Here is a 25,266-nt window from a genome sequence, read left to right as displayed (position 1 = left end):
ATTGATGTTCAGAGTATGTGCATGGTCCAAGCTCTTGCCTTCTCAAGGTTCAGAGGTTTCAGTTTGTTCTTGTTTCATGAATCAGAGAAGGGCCACGCCCAGTTTTGGTTAATGCTCATGACATCCTGAAGTATCATGATTTTACGAATTGTTCTTGTTCTATGATTCAGAGAAGGGCTACGCCCAGTTTTGTTTAATGCTCATGACATCCTGAAGTACCATGATTCTAACACTTGCATCCATGGAGACACCTTTGTTTATTCCATAAGGGTCTCAAAACTTGCATCCACGGAGACGCCTTTGTCTATTCCATAAGGGTCTCAACTCTTGCACACACTGAGACGCCTTTGCCTATTCCATAAGGGTCTCAACTCGTGCATCCACGGAGACGCCTTTTTCTGTTCCATAAGGGTCTCAACACTTGCATCCACTAAGACACCTTTGTCTATCCCATAAGGGTCTCAACACTTGCATTCACGGAGACGCCTTCGTCTAAATGTACAATTGAATGTTAATGCTGTAATGAACAAGTATGTACATACATGCTTAACCATTTTTCCTTTTCAGATCTACCTCCCTGCTGTTCCCTACCCTAATTCTCTTCCCCCCGACTGGCTTCACCATAACTCTGTGCTTTAATAGCTTTCTGAGTTGGTGACGCCGGAAGGTGGGCCTGTTGTTGGGCGGCGTGCAGATCCCGAGGAAAGGACACTGTGACACCCTCACTCTAGTCAAATCTAATCAACACCACTCAGCTCAGATTCATCCCACTCCAATCCAATCCACTTTACCATACTCCAACCCAGCCAACCCCAGTACCGTCACTCTAATTCAATCCACCCCCCCAATCCAATCTAATGTACCCCACTCCAATCTGCCCCACTAAGCCAAAAGAGTCTGCCCACCTTCTCACCTCCAGTCCAAAGCAGTCTGCCCCATCTACAGTACAAAACAATCTGCCCTACTCCAATCCAAAATAATTTCCCCTACTCCAATCCAAAACAATCTGCCCTACTCCAATCCAAAACAATGTATGCCTCTCCAATCCAAAACAATCTGTTCCACTCTAATTTGCCCTACAGCAATCCTAAACAATCTGCCCGATTCGCCTGCACCACTGCAATCCAAAACAATCTTCCCTGCCCTATTCAATCCACTCCAATCTGCCTCATTCAATACGCTCCAATCCACTCCATTCTGCACCACTCAATCCACTCCATTCTGCACCACTCAATCCACGCCAATCTGCCCCAACTTCAATCCAATCCTCTACACTCCATCACATTTCATCCCATTCACCACAATCCAACCCAATCCAACCCACTGCATGCCCATCCAATACAGCCCAATAAAATCCACCCCACATCTATCCAATACAGCCCAAACCAATCCTCCTCACACCAATCCAATTCACCACATCCTACTCCACCCCACCCCAATCCACCCCACTCCAATCCTCTCCAGTCCACCCAAGTTCGGTCCATCCCACTCCAATTCAATCTATCCAGCCCATATAACTCAAATCCAATCCACCCCTCTCCAATACAATGAATCCAATCCACCCACTACAATCCACCCATCCCTGTTGAATCCACCCCACACCAGTTCAGTCTAGTCCACTTCACTCTACTCCAAACTAATCAACCCCACTCCAATCCACCCCACCAGATCACTCTAACTCAATCCACACACCCCAATCTAATGTACCCCACTTTGCTCCCTTCGCTGCTGCTTGCCTCTGTAAGCGCCACGCTCTTTTGTTCCTTCATCCGTCTTTATTTTGTTTCTTCTGTCATTCCTGTTTTTGTGATCCCCTTAACTTTGTCTGTCACATTACAATGTTCCCTTTACTGTGCTAGTGCAACTGTTATTGCTGATTTTTGTGCCCCCTTGGCAGTGTCTGCTCACTGTATTGTCTATTGCCACTGTTATTCTGTCTTTTGGGGCCCCTTAGCTGTGTCTGTCATTTTTGTTTGTACTAGTTACCTTGTTATGGCCATCGCTCTGTGTGTATGTTTTGCCTGACACCACCCCCAACCCCTTTGCGTTCCCAGTCCTGTCACTTGCTTTCCTGCAGTTTTCGCCCCCGCTGCCTTTGACCGCCCTCCTCCCTCTGTGCCCCGCCTTCCCCAGGACCTACATAATGGCGGTCACTGTGCAACTGTGCAGCGGGGATGCCAAAGGCACACCAAAGGCAAGCCTGTCCGTGCATGGACTGTGCCCAGCACCAGTAACCCTGCCTCTTGCGCCATCCACTATACCGCTGCTGAACTTCTGGACCGAGCCCCCAAAAACAAGGACAACTGCTGAACCGCCTCACCCAGGAACATGAACGATTTGTATGTTACCGGTGCTGTTTCACCTGCTCCACAGAAACCCTCATCAGCCCATCATCACCGTTCACCATTCCAGGAAAACGTCTGCACTGCTTACTGATCAATGCAAGATCCCTCTGTGAACACATCGCGGAGATATGGGACAGCATGACCACCCTCAGCCCAAACCTAATGTTTGTCACTGAAACATGGCTCTCACCCTCCTCAGCCCCAGGCACGGCATGTGCCACCCCAGAAGGCTATAAGGTGATCCGTAAAGACCACTAAAACAGGCATGGAGGGGGAATTGCCCTAATGCACAAGGAAAACATCTCATGCACCTCCTTCAAAGACGGGATATCCCACCTCAGGGAACACCTCAAATTTCTCATCAGAATAGACACTAAAACCTCTCCGGAGGGACCCTCACATACAGACCTCCAGGCCCCCACCCTAGCTTCTGCAAAGAGATCACCAATTTCATCACCCTGCTGGCCATCGACTCAACAGACTACATACTTCTAGGAGAATTCAATTTTTACCTGGGCAATAGCCTCGACCGAAACACTTCCAACCTCTTGGACAACCTCGTCAACATAGGACTCAGACAACTGTTCACTACCCCCACCCACACTGCTGGCCACATCCTAGACGCCATCTTGAAAGCCAGCAACAGTCTTTCTCCCACACCACGGAACTCATGTGGACCGACCACAACCTTGTACATTTCTCCACAGACTACGAACCCAAGTCTGCAACTGCTCCTCCGCTACAACCCCGCTACAACCCATACGCAGATGGAAGAAAATCACAGAAACACATTGTATCAGCACCAACAGACCCATGCTTTCGAACAACCCTTAACTAGATGCCAACAAACTAACCGAATGGCTCCTCAACTGCACCAGGTAAATGGTTCATCCATGAACTCCACATGCTCAAAGGAGACTGCCAACAACTGGAAAGACGGTGGCACACCAGCAAAGACATATAAGACCGCACTATATACAAAGGAGCACTGAAAAATGCCACCTCAAAATCAAGTGAACAAAAAAAGAGAGCCCTCAACAGCATCGAGGAAAGTGCCAACCACCCAAAGGAGCTTTTCAAGATCCTCAAGGAGTTTGCCTGGGTGCCACCGAAAAAACCATACAACCACCTCAGACCTTGTGCAACTCACTGGTTGAATACTTCCACAACAAGACCACAGAAATCAACAGTAACTTTTCACACCAACCCAACAATGTCGAACACCTATACGCATACCAAGAAGGGTATCACAGACACATGATCAGGGACTGGAAGCCCCTGCTCACCCAGGAAACAGCAGACATCATGGGATCAACTCACCCAACGACCCCGGCCCCCACCATATTTTCAACCTCGGCCAGAAGGAAATCAGCCAACTCCTCACTCACATCGCCAACTCCTCCATCAGAACAGTCACCAACCCGAACCTGGAAACAAGCCGAAGTCAAGCCACTGCTCAAAAAACCCACTGCAAACCTTTGCTAACTCAAAAACTATCGACCCATCTCACTGCTCCCATTTCCGACAAAATGGAATTTGTTCTTTAGGGTGGTAAAGGGCTTCACTGTGTTCCCATCCAGGACATTCCCCAGCCTGGAGATACCTAATACCTAAAGCCTAATAAATCCCATCAGCAGAAGCCCTGTAAGCTAGCCACCTGTCGAACGGCTGTACCCTCCCACAAGTGTGTCTCTTCGGTAAGTCGCCCTTCCCAATCCATGGATCTCCTTGTTGTTCTCCGTGTCTGTAGTACTAGTCGGGTCACTGGAGGGAAACCTCGAGGAATCAGGCTCTCATACAGCAGGTGTAACAGAGTACGTGAGCTGAGCGCCCACCCTTCAAATGAGTAAGCGGGATCCAAAAAGCCCCCAAACCACCTCTCATTTAGGACCCTGAACTGCGCCATCCTGTAATAGAATCGTACATCTAGGGTGACGATGCCGCCGTTAAATATACTTTTATAACACTCAGGGAGAGGAGAGTGCAATGGCTGATGGGCTCGAAGCCCACAAGAAGCCCCACAAAAGGGATTCCACATGCAAGAAAAAGGACTGCAGCATGGAGAATGGATAGTTCTGAAGTTGATAAAGGAGTCGAAGGAGGGCCACCATTTTAAAATTAGCCGATCAACTAGGAGGGTAGAGGGGTCGTGTCCCCCAGTGTGTCAAATCAGTCATTAGTCAATCTAGCTGTGGCTGCATGGTAGATATTCATGTTACAGCTTCGCCCATGGTAATAAAACCTCCTATATAATGAAACCCCCAGGAGAGGACCCGAAAGTCCCGACACCCAGGACCAATTGTTCCCTGTCACACATACTGAATATACAGAGACTTTATAGGGATGAGCTCGAAGACCGGAGAACTACCCATATATGTCCAGGGTCTGGAGAGCTTGCTGTCCCGATTCCTGGGTATCAGTCAGGAAAATTAACACATCATCAAGATATAAAACTATCCTCTCCTCCAGACTGGAACCCCACTCAAATCTGAGTAGTTGAGCATCTATACAGATCCGGCTTGCCAAGGGCTCTATTAAATGGGCAAACAAAAGTGTGGACAGTGGGCAGCCTTGAAGTGTGTCACTTTCCATTGGGAAAGGCGCAAAGGTGGCTTCACTCACCCTCTGCAAAGTAACATATATTAAAGTTTTATATCGCTGATAAATTGAGGGCCACAATTCAGTCTGTGTAGGAGGAGGAATAGAAAGGATCAGGCTATGGAGTTGAAAGCCTTGCAGAAATCTCCTTGTAGAAGCACACGGTCTGTGTGTTGAGTCTGGGAAAGGGCAATGGCATTCCATACCCACCATATGTTATGTCTCGTGGCACAGCTTTGGCATGAAGCCCACTTGATCAGGGTGCACTAGGGTGGATAGGACTGTCAGTAGTCTATTGGCTGGCACTTTGGACCACGCCTTGATCTCTATATTGAAGGGTGAGATCGGGGATATGACCCGCAGTTCTCTGTCAGTTGGTGAGGTTTGATTATAACTATAATAATGGCCACTATTCTAAGGAGTAGCTTGCCTTTCAGGGTCTCTTGAAAGACCTCGAACAAATGGATGCTTCTGAACGCCCAGGTAGCCATATCAAATTCCACTAGAAGGCCATCTGGCCCAGGTGCCCTCCCTGGCCACAGCTGCATCAAGGTTGTCTCCAGCTCCTCCAACTGTGTTGCCAGCCTCCAAGGCCGTCTCACGTTGAGAGGACCTGGTTGAGAGATCATTGACAAACGACTACATCTCTAGGGGAGCTCTCAACGTCCCGGCGGGAGTAAAGCTCTCCATAGTACTCAGCGAAGTCCTCAGCGAACCGCGGATTGCGAGTGACCAGGTGCCAGGTCTGTCTCCTTACCACTAGTGCCCCATTGCCAAAGGCACAGCTCTTTTTAATGCCTCTGTGGCCCACAATCTGTGGAGAAACGCCGCCTGTGCGCCTAAATTAACCAGCTGTGCGTGGTACCCAAATTTTACCCAAGTCCTAAACTTCCCTCTCCATGCCAAACTCCTTTAAAATGTTCAAATTGAACTCTCCATTTACATGAGCAAACATTTTTTCTGCATCAAGGGACAGCAGCAAAGTGTTTTCCAGGTGCTTTTTATGTTGTCCATTAGACGTACTATCCTTTTTGTGTTGTCTCCATAGTTTCTTCCAACAACAAAGCCAGACTATTACAGCTTCATCCGTCTTGGCATAACCGTCCCCAGGCGGCTGACAGGATCCCTGTAAACAACTTTACATCTACGTTTATGAGGTAGATTGGTTTATATGAGCCACACATCATCCATCAGGATTTTGACCTATTTAGAGATGAAGGCGATCTGGGCCCTCAGCATGGAGTCAGACGTGGTCCCAGTTTGTGAAAAGTGAACTGCACTAATGCTTCTATACTGGGGTGAGGCTACGAGTGAACGTTTTGTAGAATTATTGGATATAAACATCCTGACCTGGCGATGTACCAGATTTGAGCTTGAAAATGCCTTATTCTTTAATCCTTCGTGACAAACCGTCTTTTAAAGGATACTCAGCAATACCTATGCCTAGCATCTTTACTAGCACCTCTAGTGCCGTCAGCTTGCGCCACATCTTGGTCAAGCCTGAGCTCGTGAATATAAACTCTAGATCTGCCAAGAGCACCTCCAGATTTCCTTCCATCATTACTTTATTTAATGTGGAGAATTTCATTGGGGTGTTTTCCCCAAAACTGCCTTTAGCTGTCATTCATGTCCTTAATATTGTTCTCTACCATATATTATGTGGTACAGTAACATACCCTGCTTTTGATGCTCTTTGTGTGTACTAGTCAATCCCTCAATCTTCAGTGTCTTGCCATCTTCCAGCATAGTTTAATAGTAGCCACTGTGAGGGAGATTGGTGTGTGATCTAACAATGTTATGTGAACAATATTTGACCTGTGTAAAGTCGAGGTCAAGAATTGGTCCAATCTGGCATAGGTTGTGAAGAAAAGAGGGGGAAATTATAGGGATAGGTGCTAACAGAATATAAGCAAAACATTTCTTTAACAATAGATAGTAAATATGGTGCTCCCGAACGGAGGGTCCTCCCAGCACCTCCAGTGTTTCTCCAATAGGAAAAACCAAACTGATTCAAAAGGCCAGGGTACTCGTATGAAATAAGAGTCTGTGCAGTTAGGTTCTTGGTCTTCGGAGAATCAATATATAATCCAAACAGAGTTAAAGTTCAGTGTCTTTATTCTTGTGCGAGGTTTTCATACACGTTCATCACATCAGAAAGATTCCATATGTGGTCATCACAACAACATCCAACAGCCAACACGTGTCTCAGCTCCGAGAAATTAATCTCATTAACTTCCTCAGGGCAAAGTATAAGTAAGGTGTTAATATGAATAAATGGCTTATCCTAATCAAGTAAAACTCTTCAAGATAATGTACGATCAATAGAGAAAGAGTAGTGGGAATCACGTGACGGGGGCAAAACACTATTATCTCCGAATCTTCGTGAGGGAGTACTCATAAGTCAGCACGTATGGATCCAAAATCTTTTACGGTGCGATCTATAAACAAAACAGTTCTTTTGGGTAAATTCTTGTGTTGGGGCACTGTGTCTTGCTCCCAGATAATTAAGCTGGCGTGTATGTAGAGAAAAAGGACGTGTAAGCCCTCCGTCTCATCTAGAAGTATAAGGTATAGAAGAGATACAGAGTAAGGTCTCAGGAGTGTGTGTGAAACTCTTTGGCATGACAGGCAATCTGGCATAGGTGTAGTCTCACTTGTGCCAAATATCGCTAAATTAAAGCCACCAACAATAATACCCACATATTCGGTTAAGTGCTGTGTTGGATCAATAAAGGAACGTTTCCTATCAGTTATTAGAGTAGTAGTCATTGGCAAGTGTAAATTTATTCTGATAAACTCCAGAACAATTGACTAGGACCTACAGCTCTGTTCTTAATTTTTTGGTGTACATGCTGGCAATAAGGATGGTCTCACGCCATGTCTTTGTTGGATCTGTGGCGAAGAATTGTTTGGGTAGGTGTATTTATTTAATTAAGCAGATATCTTTCCCTATGTTGCAAACAAGGCTGAGGGCCGGAACCATTTTGCCTGGGAGAATTACCCTTGATTGACTGATAAAACTAATTATTTTAATCATCGTAGGCAGATAGCTCACTGACTATTTAACAAAGTTTGTTGTGTCATACAGTGTGTATCCTTCCAAGTGTGGTGTGCCTAGCTAAAACAGGCTGATTGAATCCTTCCCAACAAACTACTAACAACAAGCAACAGTAAAGTTGGGCAATATGTGCAGGCATCCCACTCCACTTAACTCTCTCCTTATAAAGACTTCGGTCATTAAGCTGTGACTTATTTGTCCTTTTGCATGCTACACCTCCACACTAAACGTGCATAGATACAGCCCATTGCACACAAGTCACAGGCATGCCACCTATCTTCCATACCTGATCTTCCGGTCTTTCTCTGTCCATAATGTCTGAACCTATCTGGAGCAGCTTTCTTTCTGGATACCTTATTCCATTCCCCCAGATTTGGACTGGGGCAAAAGCTGTCGCCATGGCACCTAGACAACAAGATGAGTTCTTTCTTCACAACTAGTAATTTCTTCTGAAAGGCTTGGTCTCAAATATGGCAATGAGGCGGAAAGGGTGTCCTCACCAATAGACAATGTTTTGCAGAAATAGTTTGTTAGTTCACAAAGACTATGAAGAGCAGGTCCAGAAAAATGTATACAACTTTAACTTCGAATGTGAATTCCAGGGTGCTCTGAGCCACCTTTTTTAACATTTCTCTTTGTTGGAAGAAGTGGAACTTGGTTAGGATGTCAAGTGATTTGTTTTGTGAGTTTTATTTAGTTTGAGGACCTCCTCCTCATTTACCAACAGAAGTGCTCTGATGATCCTTTGACCAAATCTCTCAATGTCATCAGCTTCTGACCAACAGTACTCCTTAGATCCTGACATTGTCCACCTGGAGCAATTTTCAAGATCTTGTGTGTGTTCTTGATGGGAAATATTTTGCCCACACATCACTAAGACCTCCTGTCTCAGGAACTCCAATTCCTTTGAATTACTTTCTCTCAAGGCCTCTAAGAACACCCATTTGCATAAGGCATTTATATTGTTTTTAATGTCTTGTGTTTTAGATCCACTCTTGGCAGAATTTGAAACAGACTCTGCAAGAACTAATTGGTGATGTGTTTTTCTCTGCCTTATTCTCTCTGTAGGGAGGCAAATTTTCTTTAGGATGATCTGTACTGATTTGTGAGGGGGAGAAGGATCCTACCTTTTTACTGTAGTGGTTTTTCAACCATATCCTTAATGTTTGCTCTGTTTTTGCCTTAATTGTTGTCATTTTGCATAATGAGGTTGCACTCTTCATATCAGTCTTGGCTCAGTGAACTTAGTGGTCTTAGCTGTGCACCCCTTTTACTAAGTTTTCATGTTCCAACTTGGCCAAGGTGGGTACCGGTCCCTTTTATTGCTAGCTACCAGCCTCTGGGACTAGCGCAGGTAGACTTCTAGTGCCTGTGCACCCTAGCTACAGGGTACTCTTTTAGCATTGCAGGTGAAATTCCTGCAGCTGTATACTCCGTTTATGCAGTCACCCCCATCAGCAGCGTGAGCACCCCCCGAACCTGCCAGGCCCCATCACTACAGCCAAAACCAGCTCTCTCCCAGAAGAGTTTCAATATTCACCAGGGGTTCACACGCGGTTTCGCTTGGTCCAAAGCTGCAGGGTACGCACACCTCTGAGTCAGTATTTCTCTCTGAGCCAAAGGAAATGGGCGAAATGGAAAGGACCTCCACTGTTTTCTCTAGTCTTCATCTGGACTACCAAGATTGTTGGAGGGCTACTGTCTCAAATCTTAGGAGGAGTGTTTCTTGCATCGGATGCTGCTACACACTAAGGCAGTCCCACAGCTACCTTGGTTCAGCCACCTTCAGGGAATGTAGAGGGTAGCAACAACCTACCTCGCCACACCACCCAGGGTATGTACTCTTCTGTGCAGCATATAAAGTTGTCCAATGGTGCTGAGAATTGTCCCGCTGCCGGTAGTCAAGCAGCAGAAAGCCAAGTAGCGCTCTGGCAAAGGACTGCTCTTGCAGAACCTATGATAAACTTCTGCTTCAGCCCGTGCACCTTCCACATTTAAAAGACCCTGCACCGGGCCACCGGGTGCATCATGCCCCTTGCAACGTTCCAGAGCACCAGGCCCCTCACTGGAGCTGCCCTCTTGGGCCACAATGTTCAGATTTAAATAAGGATGTTTTCTCCTTTACATGCTGAATTCACCACTGTGCAATCCTTGTAGTGCTGTGGGGAGCTGCATTATTAAACACTGTGGAGCTGCTACCTCAGGGATGGGGATGGATCTGGGTTGTGGCGAAGGAGAGCACTTTCTACCTGCCATGTAAATAACCCTCGGGGGGCATTTTAGGGTGCTCTTTCACAGAGCAGCAAATAATAAATGAGAGGATCCTAGTGATAATTTTTTTTTTTTTAAGTAATGTTTTTTGTGGATATCATGTTTTATTTCATTTAGGGGCTGTAGGGGGGGAAGGGGGCCCAGGTCACCTTGACTCATCTCAGTCGGCACACACAGTGTGAGTCAATGGGAACCAGCACATGAGTGACCCGGTGCCCACCTGGGGCACCCACAACTCTTTTGTTTTTTCGAATTTGGGGGATGTGGGGGAGCCCCGGGTCTGCCATGGCCCCAGCTCACTCCCCTTCAAACACGCACAGCACTAGCCATAATACATTGTGCCCACCATGTTGTTTTCTTGATATTTGTTTTTGTTCTTATGCCATTGGCAAATTTGTGTTTTGAGCATGGGGATGGTGCGAGTTATGACGTGTGCTGTGTGCAATGGAAACCAAAACTAGTGATTTTGGTTTTTTTATTTATGAGCTAGAATTATAACTATGTTTTTTTTACTTTTTCCAGGAGATTACATTTTTTTTCTATGTAGTTATTTTCCAAACCTTGCTCACCACTTTTGGCCATGAGCCACATGGGTTGCCAATGCACAGCAACACAAAATTTATTTGCAGCAGCAAATTAGATCTCTCACAATTCTCAACTTGGAACCACAGTACCAAAAAGGATGACTGATGGAAACTCCAGTTAGATCCCTTTTTCTTCAAATTCCCGAACACTCAAAGCATTTGCGGAGTCCAAATAAAAGAGGTATACAAAAGTGTTAACCCTCACCTATGAAACCAACTCAGCAACTTTTTTTTAAACTACTCAAAAAACTACTGAACGGACTTACATCAAACTAACAAAAGCATACTTTCTGAGTAACGTTTTACTATCACACAAAGCTTCATGTAATAAATACGTTCAGTGGTTCGGGCTATATGCACATGCAGAATTTCATATGGAAGCTACAATGACATAAGACTTCTATTTTTACCCATTATTACCTTTTTTTCCCTTGCACTAATCTTTACAAAACTTGCCATGACGAAACGAAGCTAGTAAACTGCATATTTTAGTGCAAATCGGTCACCTGGATCACAAGATGTAGTTAAAAAAAAAAAAAAAAAAAAAAAAAAAAAGCCTTGTCAGCGGAAAGTGCGGCTGAACCAAAACTAGACACAGGCAACAGCCATTGTATGTCTGTCTGAATATATTCACTGAAAAAATAAAGGTTAAAGAGACATTATATTAAGGTGAACGTTTCAGTGAAAACTTAACGATTTAAACTAACAAAACCACTGAAATTCCACAGTTATAGTTATCTCAAGTAATTATATCGCAAAGCTCTGCCATGCAGTGTTGTAATCAAGGATATCATTTCAGATGTTGTTAGTAATGTTATCAATGGTGTCATTGAACATGTAGTGACTGATGTATTTTGAAGGTACTTAGCAGTGCATGCCGAGGGTGTGAGTTATAGTTACTTTAGGGTACAAGTTATAGTTTGTTGAGGCAACTATAACTGGTGAATTATAGTGGTTTTGTTAATTTACAACAGCATGCTTTAACTGACATTTTCACCTAACTATAACATCTTTTTGACTTTTGTTTAAAGTGACTTTCTAAGGATTTGTTGATGCAATTTTAGATAGTATTACCACACCTGACTATGTCACTTTAATCTTTGTTTTAGTGAACTTCTATTTTTTTTCCCCCATAAACAAAGTAAGATGTTCATCTTGTGCAGCATGAGGAAGGATGCAGGGCCTGCGCCCAAGACTCACTGACACCCAACGCCCTGTTGCACACAACCTTAGGCCATGAGCAGCGGAGGGTGGGGAGCACGGCCTGGCGTGACAGCTATGTTTAACAACATAAAGGGAGTTAGTATAAGTAAGGCACATACAATGGGTTTGTCTAAAATTCAGCAATAATTACAATCAAATGTACATTTCATAAATTCCCACATTGCAATTATTCATATAAAGTGATTGTCATAAAAGATTTTGAACAAGGCCTTTAAAAAAACGAATTAACATGTCTCTGAGGTTCTCTTTTAACAATATTTCAAAGCACAAATTGCAACCATAGAACTATTAGCTCCTTGCATGTGCCAGATAAGAGAAAGAAGAGAAAGAAAGAAAGAGTGTGTGAGAGATAGAGAGAACTGGAGTCCGGCTGGGTGTACTGGCGTTTGACTGGCTGTGTGTGTGGACTGGCACAATGTTTGCATTTGTGATCTCAATATTTTATTTCTCCTTTTTATCCTAGTGCAAAGCTTTTGATTCCTTTGCTCGTGCTTGCAGTTTCAGCACTGGTAGATCTGCAGTTTACACAGTTGCATCTGTTTGGTAAGAAAAGCTTGTTTGTACTGTTTACTCCAAGTGAGTATCATTGCCATGCATGAATGAGTTTTTTGTAAATGGTGTAATATTAGCAGCTTATGAGTTTGGTTGAGTACTTAGGCCAATCTTAGAGAAGTACCACGCATTTGTTGTACTCACAGCAGCAATCTTGCAACTCACACACTCAAAGGAATAACTTGAGACCAATTTATAAAAGTACTTCAGATTTCGATGTAAGATCAAGATTATCAATATCGGTTAAGTACTTTTTGAGATATGAATTTTTGAAGTTTAATTAAAAAAATAGTCTTTTTGTGCATAATTACGCACCATAGGAATCAATGGAAGATCACCTTAAAAAATACATATAAAATCGTACATTTGGTTCACCAAGTTCTTCTTTTGCAGATTGGTTGAGGTCATCAGTGGCATGCCAGCTGTAGATGTTTGGGTGGCTCCCGGTTCCAGCAGGAGCAGCGATGGAAGGTCTCTGGAACTCGTGCAGGGCCCCTGCAGGGGACCACTTGGAAAAGCATTGCACAGGTAAGTTTAAAGATGGTTCCTTGGGGTCCCCTTGGAGTGTTGAGGTCACATGGGGTGGGGGACCCTTAAGGCACAGCAAATTCTTCATTGCAGGCACAGGTCGGCCAGGTGCAGAGTGAATTGGTGAGCCAGGAGCTGTGCACAAGGATGCCCTCTGAAGCAAGAGGTTAAGCTGGTTGAAGGGTTGTTTGCAGGACAACGGAGGCACTCTGGCGGGAGGTCTGGGGTGTTCCTGAAGTCCCTTGACTGGGGCTTCCTCCTGGTCCTTTTTCAGCCCCGGGGGGGCTGGGTTTCTTGGTGTCTGATGTTAGCTGACCCATTCCCAGGGTATTGGTACAGTTTGACCACTGGAGGGCGCAGTGCTACCAAATTTGGTACAGTTGCAGAGTTTGTCATTGTGGTAGTCTGTGTGTCATTAGGTCCAGCTGTGACTTCCGGTTTGGAAGTTAGCGGCTGGTCAGTGAAGTGACCCTCACTGGCTTGCTGGTTTCTTGCTGTTGTGGAGTGGTACCGACAATCTGGAAGGAGTTCTATGGCAATTTTCGAAGCCTGGGGGTCTTCTGGGGTTCTTTAGAGTTTTTCCAGTTGTCCAGTAGCTCATCAGCGGCGATTGTCGGGTCCTGGGTGCAGCAGACAATGTTTGGCGCCTTTTCTTTGTTGCAGCCGGTCCACAGTTCTTGTGCCTTGGATCTTCTTGGTGCTATCCTTCTTTTGACCGCCGAATCTGATTTCCTGGTCTAGGGGTGCCTACCAAATAATGTATTTAGTGGGCGTTTTAAGGAGTACTGGTAGTGACCAGTGGGTCATCTGGCTACACCCACTAAGTGACCACTTCCTGTGGAGAGGGGTTGCTTTCCTATACCTGGTTAGCTATTTTTACTTCATCCAAGATGGAGGAAAGTGAAATGGAGTGTCCACCTCACAGGCAACACTTTAGGGGTGGTGCATGCGAGGTGGGGCCACTCCTCCTACCTTTTGTGTATTTTCCAGCCGTTGCTCCCGCCAAAAGTGGGGATTTGCAAGGGGGGGTGACCATCTGCTGTTAGCACCATGCTTGGGGGTCGAGTTTCAAGGGCGGTAAGCCCTCTGAAGCTCTTAGGCAGGGCTGTGCACATTCCTGGGGGAGGTGGGGTAGCACCTCTTCCCAAGAAGGACATTGTTCTCTGGCCTCAGAGAGTAATGGCTCTCTCCCCAGGGATCCAGAATCCTGTCTGGTCGTGGCAGGCTGGTTGGGACCGGCCAGCAACCATGCCAGGGTAATTAGCTTTTGCAGAGGGCACCTCTAAAATGAGCCCATGGGTACATTTTATAATAAATTCAACACTGGTACCAATTTGGATTTATCATTCTGAGTTGTTTGACAACAAACAACCTAGGGTTCGGAGTGGCCATCATGTAGCTGTGAAACTTTTACTGAGCAGTGTCCAGCACATGCATTTAAAATGGCTGCTCTGTTCACTCACTACGTCCCAGGTTTGGCAAGGACACAGTGGGGGCATATTATTCATGCAGCTATGCCCTCACATATAGCATAGTGCACTTTGCCTTAGGGCTGAAAGGCCTGCCAGAGGGGTGACTTATCTATATTGCATGTAATGTGTAGTGGACAGGGCACATAGGCAGTGTGCCATGCCGAGTTTGCATTTTAGGATTGCACCAGGACAGTCAGCCTAGAATGGCACTGCTGGGTGCATCTGGATGCATGTCCCTAGACGGTGGCACAATCAGTGCTGCTGCCCTCAGGTACCATTTACTAAGGACTTATCGGGGCAGCTAAAGGTGTTGCCAATTACCTTTGCAATTTTTAGGGAAAGAACACTGGCAACCTGATTGGCAAGATCCCAGTGCACTCCAGTCCAAGTTGCATCCTGAAACCAGGCAAAAAGGGGGGTGGGTTCTGTACTTCAACACTGTGCCAGTTTCCCACAATAGGAAAATGAACTCTGACATTCTCAGTAAAACATGTACTTCCAACAGGAGCATTCTGTCAATTTATTCCCTTGTATTGTACTGCTGTCTCCCAGAGTGTTCTAAACTAGAGCGCTAACAGTCTTACTTATGGCAAAGGTGTGGCGCACCTGAAGCCATCTTGATTGAATCAAGCTGGTAAAAACTTAAAACATTTAATTTAGAAAGGAACAACGTGTGTGGGGGGCGCATCTTGACATAGAAATTATGGTTAGTGCTGTAGAGAGAAAAATTAGGCACATTTCATGTGAGGTCTTAAATATCTTCCTGTTGTCAGTTGATTATCTTGTGTCCTAGTGCAGTCTTCCAGAGTGTTCTAAAGATCAACTAGAGAGTTAACAGTACTACCTAGGACAAAAGCGTGGCATAACTGAAGCCATCTTGAGTGAATCAAACTGGTAAAACCTAAAACATTTAATTTAGAAAGCAACAAAACAAGGGGTTTCATTTTGTTATAGAAATTATGGGTCTACCTGTAAAAAGGAAAATTACGACACTTTTTAAGTGAGTTCTTAAACAGCTTCTTCTTCTTCTATTTCATTAAAACATACTGACATGTAGACTAAAACATGCACATTTTGAACTCATGCCAAAGGCTTGGCAAATCTGACTGCCATTTTGATGGAATCGAAGTGGAACACTGAAAGCATTTTCTACTGAAGATACTGCAGTGAATGAGGAGATTAAGGAGCTTCATAACAGAGGAGGCTACCACGATGGCCACCAGAGGAAAAAGATCCATAATGTATCATAACTATTACTCAGATGTAGTCTAAGAATAGCCCAATGACAGTGTGCAAAACATTTAATATTTTTTTATTTTTTTTACTGTTTTTATAGCACAGACTTGACCCGAAGGTATTGGAGTGTTTTGCATGGTCAACAGTTACATTACACAATAACACATTTTGAGCTTTAGGCATGGGGAGATTAAGTGATTTGCCCAGAATCACTAGATGTCAAGCTAATGCTGAAACTTGAACCTAGTTCCCCAGTTGCAAACTCTACAGCTCTGGCAAAAGGGAGGGGCAGGGTTATGCACAAATGATATGGAGGACAGAAGGGATGGGTAGGGGCTGAACACAGGGAAGAGAAGGCAGGAAGAAGCTTCACAACAGACCACACGGGGTGGGCAGGAGAAGCGGTTGCAGCACAACAGTCCTGCAAGCACTTCTCTGGCTACCTGTAGCTAGAGGAGCAATGTCCAAGGTTCTTTGCATCTCCACAGAACTTCACAAGGAAAACAACCACTAAACATAAAACTTAAAATTATACCAACTGCATTCTTAGTCTTTGCGGCCAATCCACTGTCCTATAGAAGCACAGTTTTTAGCAATAGACAATGAAGCATACTAAGCCTCTAAAGCAGAGCTGAGGCAAACCAGTTCTAAACCAATTTACTCTGAAGCATCACAAAGTAAACTTTCTGGCAATTACCTTTCCACTAACGTAATAAAAAAAAAAGTAATCTTCTCTCACCACTGAATTAGACTGCTGAAACAAAGTGAAAAATCACTATTATCACTCTAGCATTTTCCCAAGTGGAGATATGAAATAATTTTATTCATAACTAATGCAGCTTTATTTACACTGTGAAAACAGATTTTAGATAACTGTTTATGGAGTAGGTATGCCTCATTTTCACATGCTAAGCACCCAACCCGGTGGACTTACCAAATATAAATAAATAATTATGAATAAAATATCAACAGTTCTTTTTTCCTACATGGCACAGGCAGTTTTCTTTGCCCTGTGTTACTACAATTCTTTTCAATGGCAACCCAACCAGAAAACAATGCAGCTTCATAAGGCCATATATTCTGACACAACAGATTGTTGTTTCAATAAAGAGCAACTGATATGCTTTTTCGCTTGGTGCTTTTTCTAACCTTTTATAGCATAGTGCAGGAAATAACTATCAAACAGCAAACATCCAATATTGAAAAGAGTCTGTTCTGATCAACTATACCACTCACTGCATAGTGAAAAAAATCCATGAAAGGAACAGTAATTGTAGAGTTAGCAAGAGCTAATACAGAAGTTTTTGGGTCTTGCCCTGTGTTGTTGATAGGAAGCCTCTATTTTAATTTCTCACTCCAAACGATTACTCTTTTAGCACTCATTTTAAATGACGGGAAACAATAGCCCTACCTTTTCCAATCTTACCGGTGTCAGCCTCACCCAGACTTGGGTATTAGCTTGCTCCCTCCTTTTGTCTTTCTTTCTTTGCCATAACAGTCATTGTTTTGCAGGAAACATTCGTTCCTCCCACCCTTTGGTTTCTCAGCGTCTTCCCTCATTGTTTTACCTTTCCCCATATCCTACCATGTTTGTGCCACTCACTTAACAGCCACTGCATGGGATGCCAGAGAACATCCAGGCAGTCTACAAATCTCTTAGTGCTGGAAAAACAGAGACAAAGGGGCCTTAACCGTGTCCAGAAACGTAACTTCTATACCACTGTAACACATTTGCCTCCCAAGCAGCTGTTTCACTGTGAGCCAAGGATGCCAAATTAACTTCGGTTGAGAGCACTATAAGGTTTAAGAGGGTATTTTGTATGCTACCTGCTTAAGTTGTTAGTTTCTGGTTCATGGGTGCAATCCAACTTCTATTTCCACTTCTCACAAGTACATCAAGATAAATTAAAAAAACTATTTCAATTAAGTGCTACAGATGTATGGAGTTGAAGAGAAAATTGGAGCTTGCCTGATTACCACTATGAAGAAACTGTAAATGATGTTCATTGTGAAACAATATTTATAGAAGAAATATGATTAGAATGCATGTTAAGGTTGCGATAGTCAATAGTGTTAAGACTTAAGCCATGTCGCCCAGTGACTGTAATATCTACTGAACACATTAGGCAAAAATTAGGATAAATGTGCAATACAGTTGCTACTCTATATCTACAACAAAGAAGCACCCCACAATGATTGAAACATGTTGGCCAAGCAAATAAAAGTGACTATCAGAAACATTAAAAAAAAATATTCTGGTTCGAGAATCAGAAAGATAGTTTTAAAGAAACACAGAATTGGATTTTAATTAAATAATTAAAAAAGGAAAATGGAACACTGGTAAATATAAATTCGTTTTTAACAAACTTTACAATCAAAGTGTACTAGTTGGGCATGTTATTCCAAATGTGATTCCTGTTAACTTTACTTGGCCTTATGCCGCTCAAAAACAGCTTACAAAGTTTATTTTGGCAAATAATAAGCTGTTTTTTTATTGTTTCGATATTTTTCTTGAAAAGCAAAATGTGCAATTAGCACTTAAGTCTTCAAGCAACACAACAGATAATAAGTGTAAATAAGCAGCACATGTGTCTGATCCCCCAAACACAACAGTAAAGCCCCTGACCCTTTATCTATAATACTCCATGTAACGTAGCCATACTCGATCCCACCATTAAAATGGTAAGACAAAAGAGCAGCAGGGAGAGTGGAGAGAGTAAACAAGGGATGGATGTGGAAAGGCAACTTAGAAAACTCTTTGCAACATAAAGTAAAAATACAACACAAAGTACAAGTACAAATGTGGATTAACTAATCTCCACGCCATGCAACTGTGCTTCCAAGTGAGATCCCGTGGCAACATTACACTATCTCTATATGAAACAAGATACCATTAACCATTAAATGAGTCATCCTTTAATACTTACAAGAACATTTGGGCCACTTTGGGAGAACGAAAAGGATACTTATTTAATTTGTAGGTTACCTTACTTCTAAGTGGACGCCATAGAGAAAACTGGACTTACTAGCCCATGAACTCCCTCTGTTTCAAAATCAACTTCTGACACTTCACTCACATCTACGGGTTTACATCTGGAAAAAGTAGAATTCTCTTACTGTTAAGACATAGGCCATGTTGCCCAGTGACTGTAATTTTCAAGAAAGGCTAACACTAACATCACTTGCGTGTTTTGCGTTTGTTTTTTTCACATGCACATCCTACCTTCTAACACAATTGGGGCTGTAATGCTCCACGCTGAAACACCATTGGCATCTGAAGATCAGTTTGTGTTCCCTCCAGGTGGTGCTCTGTCTTCTGCAGTTATGACCCCATATAGAAGATAGTAGTTTCCATCCCCTACACCCTATCCTTCATCTTTCAAATCCCATTTCTAGTGTGGACACAGACTTTTCAACCTTCCCCAAATTTCTCACGACAGAGCATCTAGAATCTCACTTTGGCCTCTTATCAACTCGCTGGATGACCCATCTATTATTTTCTCCATCTTGAATGCTCTTGTTCAGCTGCATATGAGGTTGGAAGAGGTCTACCTGCCATTCTTGGATTGCCCGACTACCACAGTACTTTTTGCCCTCTCTCAATAGTCACAACAATGCTGTCAAACTGGAGCAGAGTATCTGATTGAGGTAAACATGACAGCTTTCTTGTTTCAGATAAATCACCAACGTTGTTGGTTCTTTTCCCTGAATCAGTGTTGCCTCCCTGTGCCAGTTAAAATTTAGTAAGCCCAAATCAAAAAGTATAGGGAAGGGGCACCGAACTCTGTATACCAAAGTTCCTCCATCAGCACCACATGTCCATAAACATGCCTCTCTCACAGCTGGCCCTCGCCACAAGGACTTCAATCCTACATGATTACCAGATCTACAATCAGTCACTACAGCTTCTCCAAGAGTTTACTGCTCCTGGAGTTTATAGTCCCCTACACAGCTTGAAAATACGGGATAATGAAGCTGATCTCAGCAGTCCACAGAACCATAGTCGTCCATTGAAGCACAATGCTCAATCCACCCTTGTTTATATGCTAATTTCTTACCCTTGGCCAAATGTCTTTGGCCATACCAGATAAGACACTTTTTCTTTAAGCTCAATGGCATTGGTTGTAACATCTGTATAACCTGAATAAGATAAGCCTTTCTCTTTATCAGCAGCTGGGTCAAGATGCAGTCTCTGATTTGCATTTATTTAAATACTGTTGACACACCTAAGGTAGTAATTATATCCCAAGTCCATAAACTGAGTTTGAGGTGGCATAATTCAAATGTATTTTGAAAAAATACTAAGTTCACTACAATGACTAGAGCTGGACTTTTGTTGACAGCTGACGACTGTGGGAACTATCAAGCTATCTATAGGGAATGAAACTAGTTTCTTGAACGCACAAGCTTCAAGTCACAACTGACAACGAAAGAGCAATCCATCAAAAATAGGCCAATTTTCCTTAAGAGCACATGAATACGTCATATTCTCAGGGGACAGACGCTAGCCTACCTGGGTAGTTATTGAACCTCTCCAGGTGCTTAATACATATATGACAAGATTGGAAACGAAATAATTATAATTCTTCTGATTTCTACAATTAAGTACACGCTTTGCATTTTGGCCCATCATCACAGGTCAGTTATTTGCACTTTCTGCTTAATCTCAACCAGAAGATAAAGTTTCAGAAAGCAGTTTCAGAATTGTAAGAGCACAATTAGACAGTACTTAGTAGATGTGCCTTCATCTCAAGGGAGTCCCGGGTTTACAATGCATCAACTCAAATCGAGCCAGGCATGGAACTCAGTATAAAGTACAGATAACGATGTATTTCGCCAGTGGCTGGCTATACAAAAAGGAAAACTAGCACCATTACTAAGGCTTCTAGAGTAACAGCAGCAAAGACGTACTATTTAGTTGGCAGTCAAGAAATTAACAGATTCTGCACTACTGACTCAACTATGGTTAGCCAGCAGAGAATATGTATTATTAAGGTGGTGGATGTGCAAAATGAAGAGAAGCTGTACTATTTAGCCAGTGGACAGAAACCGAAATCTGGGATTATTTAGCCAGCTCACGTCCAAACATTAAAGAACCACTGCTATTTTACTAGCAACCGAATACATACAAAGAATGTATTATTTTTGTAGTAGCTAGTTAAGAAGCCGGGACACTGCCCAAACATACATATTTATAGATTTTTGTAAGAGGCTACACATCGCATAAATGCAGAACATCGCATATATGCGGACTGAGCACTGAGGGCGTTTGGAGAATGGGGTGGCTTGTCAGATTCAGTGTTAGGTTTGTCCACAGATAAACAAAGCAAAACAGTCTGTAGTTCTACTACATAAAAAAATCATTCATTAAAGATTTGATGTTACATGATGTATTCCTGCAATGTCGACAAAAGTCTTCAAATCTGCCCAACAGGAGTTCAGTTTATCTCAGGCAATTCAATAAAAGACAATGAGGAAGTGAGTGGTCATGAACTTAAATCGAGACCTTGGCTTCTATTCGAAATTGACTCGTCACGGGCTGAAAGGAAAATGTGTTTTATTCATATCTTTTTCAGAACCTTATTAAGTTATTTTTGACTCTCACAAAGAGTGGAAAAAAGCTGAGCATTGGAAACGGAAGATTCGTCTACCAAATATTTAAAATTTTAACAGATGGACCAATATTAGCCTAATGGTTGTTGATCTCAAACCCCTATGTTTTGATTTTTGGCCTACTATGCTTGATGTACCTAGTGGCACGTCAATGGATGCAACAATTCTATGTTAGAATCTATGTGGCAGTGTGTATTAATAGGTCTAAATATATCAATAAGTCAGTTGATTTTTATCTGTGTGTCCGTCTACTTACATGGCTAAGTTGTCACAAACCCCTCACTGGAATGTTTGTGTGAAAGATGAGTTGCAGACCTGAGGACTTACTGCTCTAAAATAATGAACTCCCGGATTACTGTAAAAGGATCATGTTACCCTACTGAAGAAAAACATATTTGGGAAATTAGCAGTTCTAGGACGCCAATACAGGTGGAAAGCGGAAAAATAAAGTTTACCACTGATCACTGGCTATTGAACCGGATTACTTCATGATTATTTAGATAAGAAATTCAAAAGTGTAATCCGCCACAAGATACAAATAAAGACTACAATTAGTATAAATTACTGAATTTGAAATGCAACAGGTTATCAGTTTCTGCTCATGAACATGGTAAGTTATAATTTCTGAATAAATGTACCCTTTGAAATCTAAAATATATAACGCAAAACGTGTGCCAATTGTGTGCGACTGGATTTAGAGATTATCTTATTACACATTAGCAACTTTATCAAGGAACAAATCGGTTATCAATCACTGAAGCGTCAATACAGTCTGGCATAAATTATTTGTGCCAAAATATAATGAACTGTGCCTTGCTGAAGCAAGAACGAATGTGCCATTAACATGTTTCTGGAAAAGGAATGAAATTTGTTACCAATCGCCAATTTTGAAACGTTATCTGTTAAAGACAGTCACAGCTGCAATAGATTCCTGAAGTATAGCAGGAAAAGACATTTGACCTTTTTTGCTGATTCACCAACAAAACAAAAACAATGTGAAAAAATCCTCGGCAGAAACCCTGAGCAGGATAATTTGCCTTAAAATAACCAGATGGCTCACTGTTCACTCGGTAACCAGTTAAGTAGCATAGATCATCCAATACTTAACTATCCGTCAGACATATGATATTAATGCGCATGATATTCTTGGTGCAAGAAAAACTCACTGTATAGCCAATCATTGTGTACATAGCTGCTAACAAAATGCAAAATAAATTATCTCGTACCTCGCAAACAGCTACTGGACATCCAAAGACTTATCCAACTGCACCACCAGTAAATTCCCTTTCTACCTCAATCGATTGGTTGTCCACCCCCCTGAATTAGCTACCCAACACTCCAGCCTTTAAGAAAACGGTGGAATGGAAACGCTTATTATTGAAAAGATCAATAATGGACTCTGGGAATTTACGGACGGCTTGTGTGGTTACTGAGGTAGCTTTGGACTTTGTTGGTAAACCATTGGACCTATCATTGCAAGGTTCCATCTAATCATCTTCCACCTTGACATCATGATACTAGAACACGTGGCCTGGAAGCGTTCGCGTATATCAAGATGATTGCCTTTCTATCGAGATTGCGTCTAGCTGTTATTATCAGGATCTGATATGTGGATGACCACAAACCAGTTGGTTTGGAGACTTCGTAGATTACCAGCCCTGATGAAGTTCGTAGTGTATATGTGAAACCTGTTGGCTGCATTTTATGAAGAGATTTTGAATAATAAAAATATGACTTTTACCAACGTCTTCTTAAGGCGTTTTGAACATTAATTTTTGGACTTGCAGAACTAATGGTGTAACTGTGGGATGTTGCCTCTCTGTTTGCTTCGTTATTATGTTGGTGCACAAGAACACATCCCATACACAGGACCCGCACTGTGCCACAAGTATGCTAGCACCCAGTGTGCACCATTAATAATGTCATACTCACTTAAGGACTACCCTCCGTGACTCTAACTTTTTAAAGTTGCAGTGGGTGTCAATTTGCAGAGAAAATCTAAACAGGTCTTTATTTTCGAAAGCATTACACTGGACACACTTTTTAGAAAGGTCTATTAAGAAAACCAATACATTGTAAAAATGAAACGAGATGACCGCAAAATGAAGACTATTTAGACGACGGGTTAACAACACAAACATTTAAAAATTGTCACCAGCACTACAGATGCGATCCACACATACACGTTCTTCCCAAATGCTCTCCTCACCCTTTCCATTTTCTGGAGATAAAATCTTTCTTAGGCAAAAAAAATATATATAACAGCTTGTGCCTCTCTTTTTGACTAACCTCGCGAAGACATGCCCGCGGCCTCGTTATTTCCCCCGCCTCTTTCCCCTCCGGGTCCGGCTGCACTGGGCAAAAGCGGGGGCGTGAGCCCAAAACACTGCACGCACAGAGCAAGCGACGGCACAGATCAATGACGTCACTATATTATGATGACACTCCCTCCCCTGGCAACTGCGGGTGTGCAGCGACATAGAGATAGGCCAGTAACCTATCTAGCCTGGATCGTGGAAAGAGGGCATCGTCCCTCTATGTAGAAATGCAAAGTCAGGAACTTCTTTGTTTTCAGGCGCCTTGTAAAGGGGAGTGAGCGTAAGTAAAAACTCAGTATTCAGGGTCGGATTGGTAAGGCAGGCACTGGGGCAATGGGCCGTTATCTGGGCTGCGGCTGTGGGTCGCTTTTTTTGGCCAGCGTGGTGGCCGATTTGGCCTGTGTCTGTGCTGTTCAGGTGCGCCCAACGTACAGTGGACGCCCCAGCCTCTATTACCTCCCTTTTACCAATTGGGTGGAGGTGTCATTCTTAGTCTCACGCTGGGCCGGCCCAGTAATATATGCAGATTGGGCAGAGGGCTTGAGCAGAAGGGGCCCTACTTTATATTCGGGTGTTGGTCACATTGTGAATTAATTAATGCACTGAAAGTCTTGCCAACATTTGCATTTTTTTAATCCCTATGAAGTTAAGAAAACGGGTCTCTTGTAGAGAAACATCCCCCACTTTCTTTTCATAATTCTTAAAACACTGAAGCAGTTTTTTGCGAAAAGGTGTAATCTGCAAATGTGGGCCCCCATTTCTTTTTAGGGTGCAGGGCCTATTTTAGTCACAATCCAACCCTGATTCTATCCAGTAAATAAGCCTCTCAAGTATCGTTATATTATGAAATATCAGCAAATCTTAAAAACACAGTAGACCAAAATGGAGTTGCTGCACTACTTCTCTTGGACCTCTCAGCTGCCTTTGATACAGTTGACCATGACACCCTAAATCAAAGACTCCACAAAGCCGGCATACAAGGGATTGTTCTCGATTGGATTACTTCCTATCTTAAAAAAAAATCGAATATCACCCACTCGCCCCCCTTCTCATCCGAACCCTACCTCACAAATGCAGGGGTCCCCCAAGGGTCAATCATTTCACCTTTGCTTTTCAACATCTACATGATATCATTACCAGAACTGATCAATGATTTCCATCTCACATGCTACAACTATGCAGATGACACACAAATACTACTTAAATTAGAATGCCCCAAAAACATTGAAAACTCACAAATCTTCAGTTGCTTCAGAGCCGTTGATCAGTGGATGACCTGGAGCCATCTCAAACTAAATACCTCCAAAACAGAAATACTCATATGTGGTATCTGGAAAAATTATGACCCTCTGTGCGTCTGACCTGACAATCTCGGACCACCTCCTCAATTATCCAAGGAAGTTAAAAACCTAGGAATCACCATGGATTCCAAGTTAACTATGAATGCCCAAGTAGACAAATTAGCAC

At 43.0% G+C, this 25,266-nt stretch overlaps 1 protein-coding gene across 2 annotated transcripts in view; it reads right to left on the bottom strand.

The window, feature by feature from the left end:
- Positions 1-23,905, bottom strand: part of KLHL12 (kelch like family member 12) — a 267,421-nt gene extending 243,516 nt beyond the window's left edge. Inside the window, exon 1 of one of the 2 annotated variants that reach the window (XM_069239022.1) lies at positions 23,771-23,905. The gene's annotated coding sequence lies outside the window, so the exon portion shown is untranslated. The remainder of the gene's footprint in view (positions 1-23,770) is intronic. The other variant, XM_069239021.1, reaches the window with a different exon arrangement.
- Between the last annotated feature and the right edge of the window lie 1,361 nt (positions 23,906-25,266).

This window comes from Pleurodeles waltl, chromosome 6, assembly GCF_031143425.1.
Source record: "Pleurodeles waltl isolate 20211129_DDA chromosome 6, aPleWal1.hap1.20221129, whole genome shotgun sequence".
Taxonomy (NCBI): domain Eukaryota; kingdom Metazoa; phylum Chordata; class Amphibia; order Caudata; family Salamandridae; genus Pleurodeles; species Pleurodeles waltl.
The sequence above is the reverse complement of the archived record's forward strand: the minus strand, read 5'-3'. Positions and strand labels throughout refer to the sequence as shown.